The sequence below is a fragment of the Rutidosis leptorrhynchoides genome, chromosome 3, assembly GCF_046630445.1.
Source record: "Rutidosis leptorrhynchoides isolate AG116_Rl617_1_P2 chromosome 3, CSIRO_AGI_Rlap_v1, whole genome shotgun sequence".
Classification (NCBI taxonomy): Eukaryota; Viridiplantae; Streptophyta; class Magnoliopsida; order Asterales; family Asteraceae; genus Rutidosis; species Rutidosis leptorrhynchoides.
The window spans coordinates 533,515,551-533,530,330 of record NC_092335.1 but is presented as its reverse complement, the minus strand read 5'-3'; positions in this window follow the sequence as shown (position 1 = coordinate 533,530,330).

Sequence of the window (14,780 nt, the reverse complement as noted above, 5' to 3'; positions counted from 1 at the left end):
ATCCATATCTATATTATTATTATTATTATAACACTCCCCCTTGGATAGCAATTTTATTTTGTTGAAGATCAACTATAAATTACTGCCTCGTTAAAAACCTTGCTAAAGAAAACCCAGTGGGAAAAAACTTTAGCTAAGGGAAAAAGAGTGCAGCATGGAGTTGACTCCCCCTCAAGTAGACATCGCTTCAGCTGTTACATCTTTTGAACATGTCTCATGCCAATGTTATGAACGTGTGTTCTGAAAATAGCAGTTGGAAGTGCTTTCGTGAAAAGATCAGCAGAGTTTTTGCTAGATTGCACATATCTCATTTCAATCTGGTTGTCCTTAATGAGATTTTGAGTGTATGAGAAGAATCTAGGTGGTATGTGTTTTGTTCGGTCACTTTTGATATACCCTTCTTTCATCTGTGCTATGCAAGCTGCATTATCTTCATAGATAGTTGTTGGACTTTTATCGCGTTCTAGTCCACAAGAATCAGTAATGAGTTGTGTCATTGATCTCAACCAAAAACATTCTCGAGTAGCTTCATGTAATGCAATCACTTCGGCATAATTTGACGATGTAGCAACAAGTGTTTGTTTTTGAGAACGCCATGATATTGCAGTACCTCCATTTAGGAATACATATCCAGTTTGAGATTTAGCTTTATGTGGATCAGATAAATAACCTGCATCTGCATAACCAACCAAATCTTGTTTTGATTCGTTAGAATAAAATAATCCTAAATCAGTAGTTCCTCGAAGGTATCGAAATATGTGTTTGATCCCATTCCAGTGTCTTTTGGTAGGAGCAGAGCTGAACCTTGCCAACAAATTAACTGCAAAAGAAATGTCAGGTCTTGTACAATTTGTAAGATACATAAGAGCTCCAATTGCACTAAGATATGGTACTTCTGGTCCAAGAATGTCTTCTTGATCTTCACATGGACGAAATGGATCAGCTTCAACATTGAGTGATCTAACAACCATAGGAGTACTTAATGGTTTTGCCTTGTCCATATTGAAACGTTTCAAAATCTTTTCAGTATATGTTGTTTGATGTACAAGTAAACCATTAGGCATATGCTCAATTTGTAAACCAAGACAATACTTGGTTTTTCCGAGATCTTTCATTTCAAATTCTTTCTTTAGAAGTTGAATGGCTTCATGGATCTCTTTATTTGTACCTATGATGTTAAGATCATCAACATAAACAGCTATGATCACATATCCGGATGTTGTTTTCTTAATGAAAACACAAGGGCAAGTAAGATTATTTGTATACCCTTTGCTTATCAAGTAATCACTTAATCGGTTATACCACATACGTCCCGATTGTTTTAACCCATATAAAGATCTTTGTAATTTAATCGAATACATTTCTTTGGGTTTTGCATTTGATGCTTCTGGTACCTTAAATCCTTCAGGTATCTTCATATATATATCACTATCAAGTGATCCATATAGATAAGCAGTCACAACATCCATGAGATGCATTTCTAAATTTTTAGAAACTGCCAGACTCATTTCTTTTTCGGACAAAAATCCATCTGTATCCTACAGGTTTCACATCTTTAGGAGTGAGAATGATGGATCCGAAAACTTTTCTTTTATTGAGTGATTCTAATTCAGCTCGTATTGCTTCTTTCCATTGAGCCCAATCATGTCTATTTTGACATTCAACCATAGATGTTGGTTCTGGATCATCATCATTATTCATGATGTCATATGCAACATTAAATGAAAATTTCTCATCAAGATTTTTCATTTCATTTCGGTTCCATAATATTTTTGAATATGCATAATTGATTGCAATTTCTGTATTGACATCATCAATCTCCTCTGCAGTAGGAGTACTGATTTGTGGTTCTTCTTGAACACTTTCTTTTACTTCATTATCAGCTGATTTTCTTTTTCGAGGATTTTTATCCTTTGAACCGATTGGTCTTCCACGTTTCTGACGTGGCAAAGATTCATGAGTGACGTTATTGCCAGCTTTTGGAATTTCAATTCGAGCTGGAGTATTTACTGCTGGTATATATGATTTTGTCACCGTTTTTGTATCTGTAAATGCATCAGGCAATTGATTTGCAAGTTCTTGTATATGCATTATCTTTTGAACTTCTGTCTCGCATTCTTTTGTGCGAGGATCAAGATACTTTAATTGAGGTTCACACCATGAAACATCATTTTCTTTATTTTTCATTTCTCCCCCTAATCTAGGGAACAATGTTTCATTAAAATGACAATCAGCAAAACGTGCTGTAAAAACGTCACCTGTCATAGGTTCAATATACCTTAATATTGAAGATGTTTCATATCCAACATATATTCCCAACCTCCTTTGAGGACCCATTTTTGTACGTTGTGGTGTCGCAATTGGAACATACACTGCACAACCAAATGTTCTAAGATGGGAAATATTTGGCTCTTGACCAAAAGCAAGTTGTAGGGGGGAATATTTATGACTTGCACTTGGTCTGATGCGAATCAATGCAGCAGCATGTAAAATTGCATGACCCCATATAGATACAGGGAGTTTTGTTCTCATTATCAATGGTCTAGCGATTAACTGTAAACGTTTAATCAATGACTCGGCTAAACCATTTTGTGTATGCACATGAGCAACAGAATGTTCAACAACAATTCCTATAGACATGCAATAGTCATTAAATGCTTGAGATGTAAATTCACCAGCATTATCAAGTCTCACCCTTTTAATGGTGTAATCAGGAAAATGAGCTCTCAATTTAATAATTTGGGCAAGAAATTTTGCAAATGCCACATTACGGCTTGATAACAGACAAACATGAGACCATCTGCTAGATGCGTCTATTAGAACCATGAAATATCTAAATGGTCCACATGGTGGATGAATTGGTCCACATATATCACCTTGAATTCTTTCAAGAAACATTGGTGATTCTTTCTCAACCTTAAGTGGTGAGGGTCTAGTTATCAATTTTCCAAGAGAGCAAGATGTACATGGAACCATTGTATCATGATGGATTTTTCTATCCTTTAGTGGATGTCCATGAGTACATTCAATAATCCTTTTCATCATTGTTGATCCTGGATGGCCTAATCTGTTATGCCATAAACTGAATACACCAGGATCAATATATTTTTCGTTAACTACCATATGTATTTCTGGTACATTTATATGTGTATAATGTAATCCAGAACTAAGTCTTGGCAGTTTTTCAACCACATGACTCTTGTCAGTGATACTTAAATATTTCTCATTTTCTGTTGTCACTGACTGATAATCATACCCGTTAAGGTATATGTCGGAGAAACTCAATAAATTTCTGCTTGACTTGGGAGAAAATAAGGCATCATTTATTAAAAATTTTGTACCATTTGGTAGTATGAAATTTGCCTTTCCTATCCCTTTTATCAAGTTAGCAGGTCCTGATATTGTATGTATAGTTCCTTCCGTTGGTTTTAGATCAATAAAATATTTCTCGGATTTAAGTATAGTGTGTGTAGTTCCACTGTCTGCTATACAGAGATCTCCACCACTTGATTGATGTTGTATTCCAGCAAAATTCATATTGAACTTCATATATAAGAAATAAATAGTGAGTACATTAATATTACACAATATTTTAAACGCAAATAGATAGTACTGAAACATTTAGCAAACATAATGACAAAGACAGACGATATTAAATCGTTTATTTTTCAAAAGACACACAACTTAAACATTCAAGAAATCTTCATATAAATCAGATGGTTTCTCAGTGACTGTTGGATCAATATTATCCACAAAATTTACTTCCTTTTCTTTACCTTTCAGCGAATCCTGATACATCTTAACAAGATGTTTAGATGTTCGGCAAGTATTAGCCCAGTGGCCCATTCTACCACATCTGTAGCAAGATTCTTCAGAATTTTTAGAAGAATTTTCTTCAACATCTTGTTTAATGGGCTTGTTTTGTGGTTGATATTTATATTTTCGTGGATTACTATTTCTTTGACCACCACGGCCACGACCACGACCACGTCCACGCCCATTACCATTACCATTACCATAAGGATGGTTTCTACCATAGTTATGGCTTTTGGCATGATGATGGTGATGGTTATTATAACCACGACCTTGCCCGCGTCCTTGTCCCTGTTTATAATTATTTGCAGTATTTGCTTCAGGGATTGCAAGTGTACCAGTAGGACGGGATTGCTGATTTTTCATTAATAGCTCATCATTTTGCTCTGCAACTAAGAGATATGAATTAAGTTCAGGATATGTTTTGAACTTTAGCATTCTCAAATTTCTTTGCACTGTGATGTTTGCAGCATTCATTGTGGAGAAAGTTTTCTCCATCATGTCTGCATCACTAATTTCATGTCCACAGAATTTAAGTTGTGAACATGTATTATACAGAGCTGAGCTGTATTCATTTACTTTCTTAAAGTCTTGGAACCTTAATGTTCTCCATTGTTCCATTGCAGCTGGAAGTAAAATTTCTCTTTGATTATTGAATCTGCTTTTGAGACCTTCCCATAAAACATGGGGATCTTCTACAGTCACATAATTATTTTGTAAGCATTCATCAATATGTTGATGAATAAAGCAACATGCCGTAGCTTGTTCTTTTTCAGAACAAGTGTTGTTTTCATTTATGGTTTCAAGAATGCCCATTGATTTAAGATGCATTTTTACTTTTATAACCCATGGCATGTAGTTGTTTCCAGTTGATTCTAAAGGAGTAAATTTAAGCTTTTCCAGATTCGACATTTTCTATTATCAAAAATTAAAACAAACATCATGATAAATTAGAGTCAATTTATATTCATAAGTATATAAACATTAAACATAAATTTAATATAACATAAATGATAAGTAGGTGACAGTGTCGACCATGTGTAAGCAATCATAAATAAATGTTATATAACAAAAATATAAATATTAGTAAACATAAATGAAAATTTGGCGACAGTGTCGACCATATATTTTTTCAGGTGGTATAACCGACCTATATCATTCTGGTGGTATAACCGACCATATATCATTTTGGTGGTATAACCGACCATATATCATTTTGGTGGTATAACCGACCATATATCATTTTGGTGGCAGAGCCAACCATATTTAGTATTAAGATTATCGTGCTGATAACGTGTTATAATTCAGTAGGCTTATAACTACCTTTAGTGGTTTGATTCTTGATGTTATAATTCAGTAGGCTTATAACTACCTTTAGTGGTTTGATTCTTGATGTTATAATTCAGTAGGCTTATAACTACCTTTAGTGATTTGATTCTTGATTTAGAATACTAATAATGAAGTGTAAGAACAAAGATGATAATGGAGAGAAAGAAAGAAACACTTTGTAAGTGTGAGAAATGGTGCAAGTTTAATGCTTGCATTCATGAGTATTTATAGCCTAAAATCTCAATATAAAAATACATACTTTGTGTACCAAAATTGACTATATGTATACACCAAAATTGACTATCCATATCTATATTATTATTATTATTATAACATAAATATTATTTATTTATTTTATTTAACCGGTATCTAATTTTAATGTAGTATCCGTAATAATTTACCTTGTTAAAAAGATATTTTGAGTTAGTATTTCTATAGGTTTTAGAATTGATACGGGCTATACATGTTATAATAGTTGTAGTTAGTCCTTGGATCCCAAGAAAACACCAAGAAGTCTCTTAATTTTCATTACGAACTTAAAATTTTTAAAATGTTTATTTTAAGTAATTATTGAAAAATAAGTTCTGATAGATATGGTTAGTTTTATAACTTGGATTACAAGAAAATCCATAATCTCTTAATCTCTCTGTCACTTTATTCCATTAGGGTTTCAAAAGTGAAAATATATTATTATTTAATGATTAAATCGAAAAATTAAGTCGTACTAAGATTAAAGAAAAATATAATCATGAGATTACGTTTTAGAGATCACTTAATTTTATCAATTGTTTTTATATATCAAAATAGTTGAAAGGATTTAGTTGTTAGTTGTTTGGTAGTGGCTGCTAGCTTATAATTAGTAGCTGGTAACTTGTAGCTGGTTGGTGTTAGTTTTTTATATGTATTTAGTTATTTGACAGAACAACTGAAATTGTTAAAATAAATAATAAAATGACAAAAAAGCCAAACGTTAGGTCTAGTAGCTTTTAGCATTTTTCCTCTCTCAAAAAGCTTTAAGATCTTGCAATCAAATGGAGCTTTTGTGGACATTTTTTTTGAATTTTTAACTAGTGACACCACTAAGTAATGTAAACTCTTTTGAGTGACACCATTGAAATACCCATCTAGTAGAAAAAAAAATTAGAGGGTTTTATCTGGTGACAACAGTGACTACCATTCCTAAATCCGTTACTGATGAAGCATCAACCGAAACAAATAAACTTTAAGTTGTGCTTATAAGTTGTAACACTCCAAATTTTTACAATTTTTACATACAGTATTGTGTGTGCCGCTCAAAATAGGTGCGCTCCGCGCAGACGGTAGGTCATGCAAGGATTTTTTTTTTTTTTTTTTTGATTCTCGAGAATGTAAAAAGGTGGAAGGTTTTTTCCTATTCGGGCTACCCGGGAAGGCGAGTAATCCGACCTTATACTCAGATGTACGAAGCCCAGCATGATTACTCTCTAGCTGTTACAACCCTTCCCTGTTCCAACTCAGGGCCTGTATCTTGCGAATGCGAGGGACCAAAATTGTATTTTCTGATTTAAGTTCAAGGGTCAGTAAGTTCCAGATTTTGTTTCGTTTGTTAGTGGGGAAATCATATTTTAGAGAGAGGACGAAACAAGTGGCGATGGTGATGGTTTAGAGAGGGAACGAAGCCAAAATCTTTAAGAACTTTGGATGCATAATAATTTTTTTAAGTGTTATCTAATACTCTAATAGTGATACTGTCATACCCCGTCCTAATCTATCTGGACGAAGTCACCAATATCTGGTCCCATTGCGATGATCGACTCCAAATAATGTCTTTAAAATGAGCAAATGCACAGCGGAATATTTCTTTCATACCTAAGAATAAACATGCTTTCAAGTGTCAACCAAAAGGTTGGTGAGTTCATAGGTTTATCATAAAACAATCAAATTCATCATTTTGATAGACCACAAGATTTAAATGATGCATGGTACAAATGAGCTCGAATCCTATACCCATCTGTAATGTACATGCGATATCTTTTAAATACAGTACCCCTTTCTCGTGTACGAAATCATCTTTCATAAATCTTAGTAATCGTACACATATCTCGTGCACAAAAATAACATACACATAACCTGTGTATAAAATCATTCTCTCGATACATAACATTCACTTTTCATTGTTTTTATAGCTTGGCTTGGTAACCGACCTTAACATATAATGCGCATAATAATATCCCCAAAACAGAACATCTCGTCTGTATAATAATCATATAAACTTCGAAGTACTAAACACCACGCCCACTAGCTCTTCCGTCTAGTGAACATTCTGGGTGGGGGTGTTAAACCTGGTAGCTACCTTTAGGATTCGCGTCAATTAGGCGTGCACTAATTCTCAAAATTAGTGATGTTCCCTAATTCTTAGGTTACCAAGCAATAATAATCAGGGGAAAAAATATTCATATCAATTGTGGCAATTATCACGTCCACATAATTCAATGGTGGCAATTATCACGTCCACATAATTCATTCGAGGAATGTTTTGCTTGTGTCTATCTCGTCAAACATTTATAAAAGCATTTCATGTATTCGCAGTTCAAAATGTATTTCAAAAGCATTTAATAAAGCAGTTGTAAAAGTAGCGCATGTATTCTCAGTTCCAAAAATGTAAAGTGTAAAAGGGAATCAAATGAACTCACCTATTGTATTTTGTAGTAAAAATACATATGACGACATTGAACAAATGTAGGGTTGGCCTTGGATTCACGAACCTATATTATTTGTATATACGTTAAAACATATACTTGTAATTGAACAAATATATATATTATTATTAGTGATATAGTTTTTATATTAATAATTTATATTTTTCATTATTTAATTAAATGTATTCATTTTATATGTTTTAATACATAAGGTGTTAATATAGTTTATTTATGTGTATTAAGTATATGTTTATATAAATATCATTTGTTTCTTAAATTATTGATTATACTAAGATAAGGATATTAATACTATTAGATTTAATAATAATAATAATACAAGAAATGATAATTTTTATGTAAAGTGCTGATTTTAATAATACTTATGGTGTTATTAATTATGATACTACTAATAATATTCTTAGTAATAATACTAATTTTTAATAAGATGATAGATTTAAAATTTATGATATTTTTAGTTTTAATGATAACTATAATAATGCTAATATTAATAATAACTATAAAATAACCATTTTTACTACTAGTGATATTAATTTTAGTAATAGTTCATTAAGAATGATACTCATAATAATAACTATGATACGGTTAATAATAATACTTATATAAATATTAATAATACTACTTACTTTAATATTACTACTAATACTTATAATCACAAAATGATATCAATACTAATAATAATAATAATCGTCATATTACGTATAAATTTGTTAATTACTATAGTTATAATACTAATAATAATAACAATAGTCAATAATAATGGTAATAATAATAATAGTCATAATAATACTAACAATATTAATAATAATAATAATACTAATACTTAATAAATACATAACCATAATAATAAGTATATTACTAATAATAATAACAATAACAATAATAAATAATAATAGAAGTAAAAAAAAAAAAAAAAAAAAAAAAAAAATAATAATAATAATAATAATAATAATAATAATAATAAAAGTTATACCTCAAAATAAAATAGTTTTTTTTTAAAAAAAATTTGGCACCGGTCGGGCTCGAACCCGAGACCTCTCGTTACGCCCAAACACCCCTAACCAATACACTGCTTCTCCTTTTCTGATTTAATTCCCTTATCATTTTTGTTTAACTCATCTGTCCGAATTATTTGAAGCCCAACTCAACAATTTCAATCCCAGCCCAGCAACCACTTCAATCTCGGCCCACTGATCATAAACCGACCCACTAACAATTAGCTGGAGTTTCTTTGTGGGGTTCGACAAATAAAAAAAACAGAAAACTGCAAGTGGTAGCAGCCACTTCGTCTCACCCATATTAAATATTCCGTCACCATCTTCTTCAATATATGTCATCGACATCACCTTTGAATCATCATCATCGATCATCCTAAATCGTTCATCATGGATCACTACATCATCATGATCATTAACATTCATCATCACCATACGGTATCATAACCACTTCATCATAATCATATCGTCTCACCATTATCACAATTATCTTTCACGTCCAATACATCATCACCCTTCCTTCATCGATTCGTCTTCAATCATCATTATCACTGTTGTATCATCTTCATTACCTCACGTGTAAAACAAAATGGAGATGGGGACTGCAGCTGTAGTAGGGTAATAGTGGTGGAGTGGTGGTGGTCTAGTGATGAAGAAAGTGGCGGAGGTACTCGAAGAAAAAGAGAATGAAAAAAAAGAAAAAAAAAAAAAATATATATATATATATATATATATATATATATATATATATATATATATATATATATATATATATATATATATATGCAAGCATAAAACCGTTGACGGTTATAGTGTTTGATCCGTGGTTGTGATGGTGGAGATGACCGGAGGTGACAGTGGATGTTGCAGGTGGAGGCGGTCAGGTGGTCGTAGGAAGGTAGACGTGAGTGGTGGTTATCGATTATTGTGGTGATAGGTTCAACGAGAGAGAAAACATGAGAGAGAGAGAGAGAGAGAGATGGTTCGCAGCGATTGGTGGCGATTGTAGGTGAAGGTGGTGGTGGCGGTTGAATGGTGACTGTGGTTGTTGCGGTTCATCAAGAGGATGCAAGAAAACTTATGTGTATCCATTTATATCTAGTATACTTATACATATAATAGAGAGAGTGAGATAAAGGTAGGAAACTTTGTCATTTAATAAACCAACTCACTAAGTCACATGATGTGTAAAATCTAGTATATAATTTATCTCTGAAAAATACCGGTTCAAAGATTAACACACACTCACGGGCAGTGTACCCGATCGTGTAGCAGTATAGTAAATGGTAATTTCAAGTATCGTTCCAAGGACAGTATGGATGTAATTTAAGAACGTAAACTAGATCGTAATTAATTAACTAAAACAAATAACCAAATTAAGCAAATAGCAGATAAGTAAGAAATAGGGGTTTTTCGTTTAACGACCGGATTGTCAATAGAAGGTGAATAAAATAAAAGACAATATTTTTGTGTTTTTAAGTTTATAGAAAATAAATGCAGACTCAACAAACAAATTAAAGATAGTTTTGAATTCAATAGACAAAGAAATTTTCTCCTAGATCTTTTACCCTCGGTGTCGGATGATATAGTATTAAGCACAAGTTGTAATGATAGAATGCATGTAATTACTAAGTCGGTTCGTTTAGAGTTCTCTTTTACGAACACTCAAGCTAGGATTTATCGGCTTAAGGTTCCCTCTCACCAAAGACCTCGTTGCTTGTGACTAAGTAATTAACTAATTCAGATATTTAGATTCAATTGGTTACGTGTTCGCTCCACACAATTCACCCCTGTTTTGTTCAACATATGTTACACAATTTACCCATTTGGTCCAGCAAGCACTCCATTAATTAAGACAAATCAATTGAAAATTAATGTACTAAATTGAAACAGGGTTCCCTTTGTCCAAACAAGTACACTAATCAATCTCATAACATACATCAACACCCACAAGTGTGGTTCTTTATCCAAACTCTAATTTATCATGCAAAAAATCATATAACTATAAAAGGAATCATCTAACATTAAAGTTATTAATCTAGATGAACATAAAGTATTTAGCTCATGACCATATTATATATTGAACACAAACACAAATAATTATTGCATAGATAAATCATTACTTGCCTAGACACAAATAATAAAAATAAAATAGCAATAATAAAACTGTGTTTATAAACAATACTTCAAAAACAGTACGTATGAGTTAAATTAAATTAACATGAAGCAATATATTAAAGATTAAATTAAAACAAAGGAGTTAGACTTCCTTTTGCTTCTGTTCGTTCGTGGCCAAGCAAGGATCCAGATTGAGTCCACTACAAGCACACACCAACTCTAAAATAAAACCTCCCTTGTTTATCTCGTTCGTGACCAACAAATAACCAAGAAACAAGAGTAATATTTTTGATTTTCTTTTCTACCTTGTTAATCGATGTCGACAGGAACAAACCCCCAGTGGGGTCACGGCTGCTGCAACCCTCAATAATCTACGTATATCCTTTTTTTTTTATTTGCCCCTTCTCTTGTATTTATAGGCTTAAACAACTTGGGGCTCAAATTTGTATAATTGGGTCTTAAAATTAATAAGAGCCCAAATATTAAAAGTCCAACTAATTATATTCAGCCAATCTTCAATATAAATAAATCAGCCCACTTGCTGTCCCAATAATTAAGTGGCGCTTTCGTCACACAAGTAACGCTTTTCATCTAAGCTTCTTTTCAGCTTCAATCTTCTTGACTTTATACTCGATTATCTATTTTACTCCAAAAAATCATCAATACTCCATAATTATCTGAAATCAATTATAATTTATTAAGTATCGAAAGTTCGCATAATTGATTCAAATAAATACAAAATAACAATGATAGTTCCTATAAATAATATCTAAAAACATGTATAAAATAGACACTATCATCACGGATATAATTTCTATTTAGACTGCCGACAGTTCCGGCTCGTGTATCGTGCACTATTTGAAATAAGAGGCGGATAAAAGTGTTCAGAAAAATCCTGAATTTTTAAATTAACTATATTTATTTATTTTGGTCATTATGGTATAAAATTCAGTCATTTTTAATAAATAAAAATTACATCAACTGTCCCTCTCATTTATGGGTAAAATATAAAAAGTGTTAAAATTTATTAATTAGCTTCTAAATATATTTTTAATAAACCTAAAATTTATATAGATCATTTTCGGATCACCTTTTATTTTAAAATTACATAAATTTTAATTTAACTTGTTTAATATCAATCGAAATATCAAACAAGTATTACAATTTTTTTAATATTTATTTTTAATATACTTTATTTATATATAGAGATATATTTTAAATAATAATTATTATAATATCCTATTTTGATTTTATTAATTTTTAATAACAACCACATATAATACTTCAAATTATATTTCGAATTATTATTTATATATACATGCACACATATCTAATTACAATTAATTGTTCGTGAATCGTAGAGAGCAGTCGAAGGTCAATTGAATATATGAACATCGTTTCAAAATTTTCTAGACTCAACATTACATACTTTGCTTATCGTGTCGGAAACATATAAAGATTAAGTTTAAATTTGGTCGGAAATTCCCGGGTCGTCACAGATACACCATAAGATTCATATCAAATAATCTTTATTTTTATTTTCTTTATACGGATACACCATAAGATGCATGTATGTTAGGTTGTTTTTGTAGGTATGTATGTATGTTTTGCCTATGTATGTATCTGTGTTTTTGTTTTGCTCTGTTGGTGTATGTATGTACGTAGGTTTGTTTTCTTGTAGGTATGTAGCTTTGTTTATGTACAGTTGTTTGTTGGCATGTATACTGGTTTATGTATTTATGTGTTTGGGGGGGTGTATGGGAGGGGGCGTGTGTGTGTGGTGGGTGGGTGTGTGAGTCTTGTATCGATCGGTGCATCCTGGGGTCATTATGGCTGAGGACGACCATTCTTTGCTCCTGAGCTTGATTGGTATTCTTTTGATGTGTGTCTTCGGGGATGTCTACCGTAAAGATGCATGAGTGGTGTTTGGTTTGTTACGGGTGGTTGGCTCCTTGCTTGCGCAACAACTCCCACCTGGCATGCCTTTCGAGTTATGTTTTCAAGGTCCCTTGGCTCTACTTATTAAGGCAACACCAAGCGTCGATTAAGTGGCGTCTTGACTGCCGCTTAGAGCCTAAATTAATTTTCTGGCAGGCTTTTAAACACATGAAAATCTGATTCTACCTTTTTCAGGGCGTCTTAATTTTATTTTACTATTTTTTATTTTATTTTACTTTTTTTATTTCTTATTAAAAAAATCCTACTTTTTGGCAGGAGGTCCACTCGGAAGCAATCTCTTTATCCGTCGAATAAAGAGAGGGATGACTTTTTCTACTATTCTGAGTGGAGAAATGACTTGTTTTTATTCTCGGGTAAGGGAAGGATTGTCTACATCTCACCTCCCTCATACACCACTCAGGTGGTATTGGGTTTTGTTGTTGTTGTTGTTGTTGTTGTTGATTATCCTTTTCTTTAAGGACCCGGAACTGCCAAGAGGTATGAACCGGAAAGAGTTGTTAACAAAGCCGGTAGTAACCAAGGCGACGTGCATGTTATGGAGAAGAAAGAGGAGAAAGAGCGATTTCTGGAAAAGCATGCCAAAATCATAATTAAGCGCATGATAGAGAGGTTATGGATAGAATGTAAGTAAGGAGTGTCGAATAGGAAGTGTGTGATAGAATGTGCCATGAAGAAATACTTAAGGAATAAATCTAGTTTAGGTTTACACGTAAGCACTTCTACTTGAAAATAACATTTAAATTATCTTCTTTAGAAATTATGCTAACACACAGTAAATTTACACAATATTTAGAAACTAATAATACATTTCTTAACACAATGTAATCATTAATTTTAAAAAATTTCAATTTTATTTTTTGCCACAATACCATTGGGGTGTTCAACAGTAACATTCCATTTGGAAACATCAATAATATCAAATAAGCCTTTTCACAACAAATTATATGTTGATTTACTCCATAATCAACATTCCAGTTGTCACTATATGATTTTTGTTTTAAAGAGAAATTAGAACAAAAAAACTTATTAAAATTGTCATTAAAAAGTTTACTTTTATTAAACAGGTTTATGCCGTATTGGCACTAGCATTGGATGTAGATCCTGTGACAACCCGAAAATTTCCGATCAAATTTAAACTTGAGCTTTAATTGATTTCGACACGATAAGCAAAGTCTGTAATGTTAAAGTCTCAAAAATTTTGAACTGTGTTCATGTATACATTTGACCTTTGAACTATTTATATGGAGCTAGTGAACCCTTGACTACTCCCGACGATTCACGAACAACTATGTATAAATAAAAATGTAAACATATATATGTATATAAATATAAATATAAGAATATAAAATATTTTGATTCAATAAAGTATACCTTAATTAATTAGAATACAAAATGCAATATAATAAACAGAATAATTAAGTATTAACAAAATGAATAAGTATATATATAATTCTTATTAATAATTAAAAATTATGATTATATGGTAATATAGATAAAATGTATAAATAATAAATATTCAACATATATTATCATATAATATATAGTATTAATAATTAAATGTAATTACAAGTTAAAAATATATTTGTTATAGTATTATTGTTATTACTTTTATTATTACTAATATCAACATCAGTATTATTAATCCTATTATGTAAACATTTAACTTGTTATACCTTCATTATTATTAGATATTGTTTAATACTCATTATTATATAAAATATATTATATAGTTATATTACATAATTGATAATATGTAATACTAATATATTAAGTATAGTTGTTATAATAATATTATTATTATTTTTAAATATTAACATAAATACTAGTGTTATTAATATCCTAGTTTTAGAAAATATAATATATTGATATA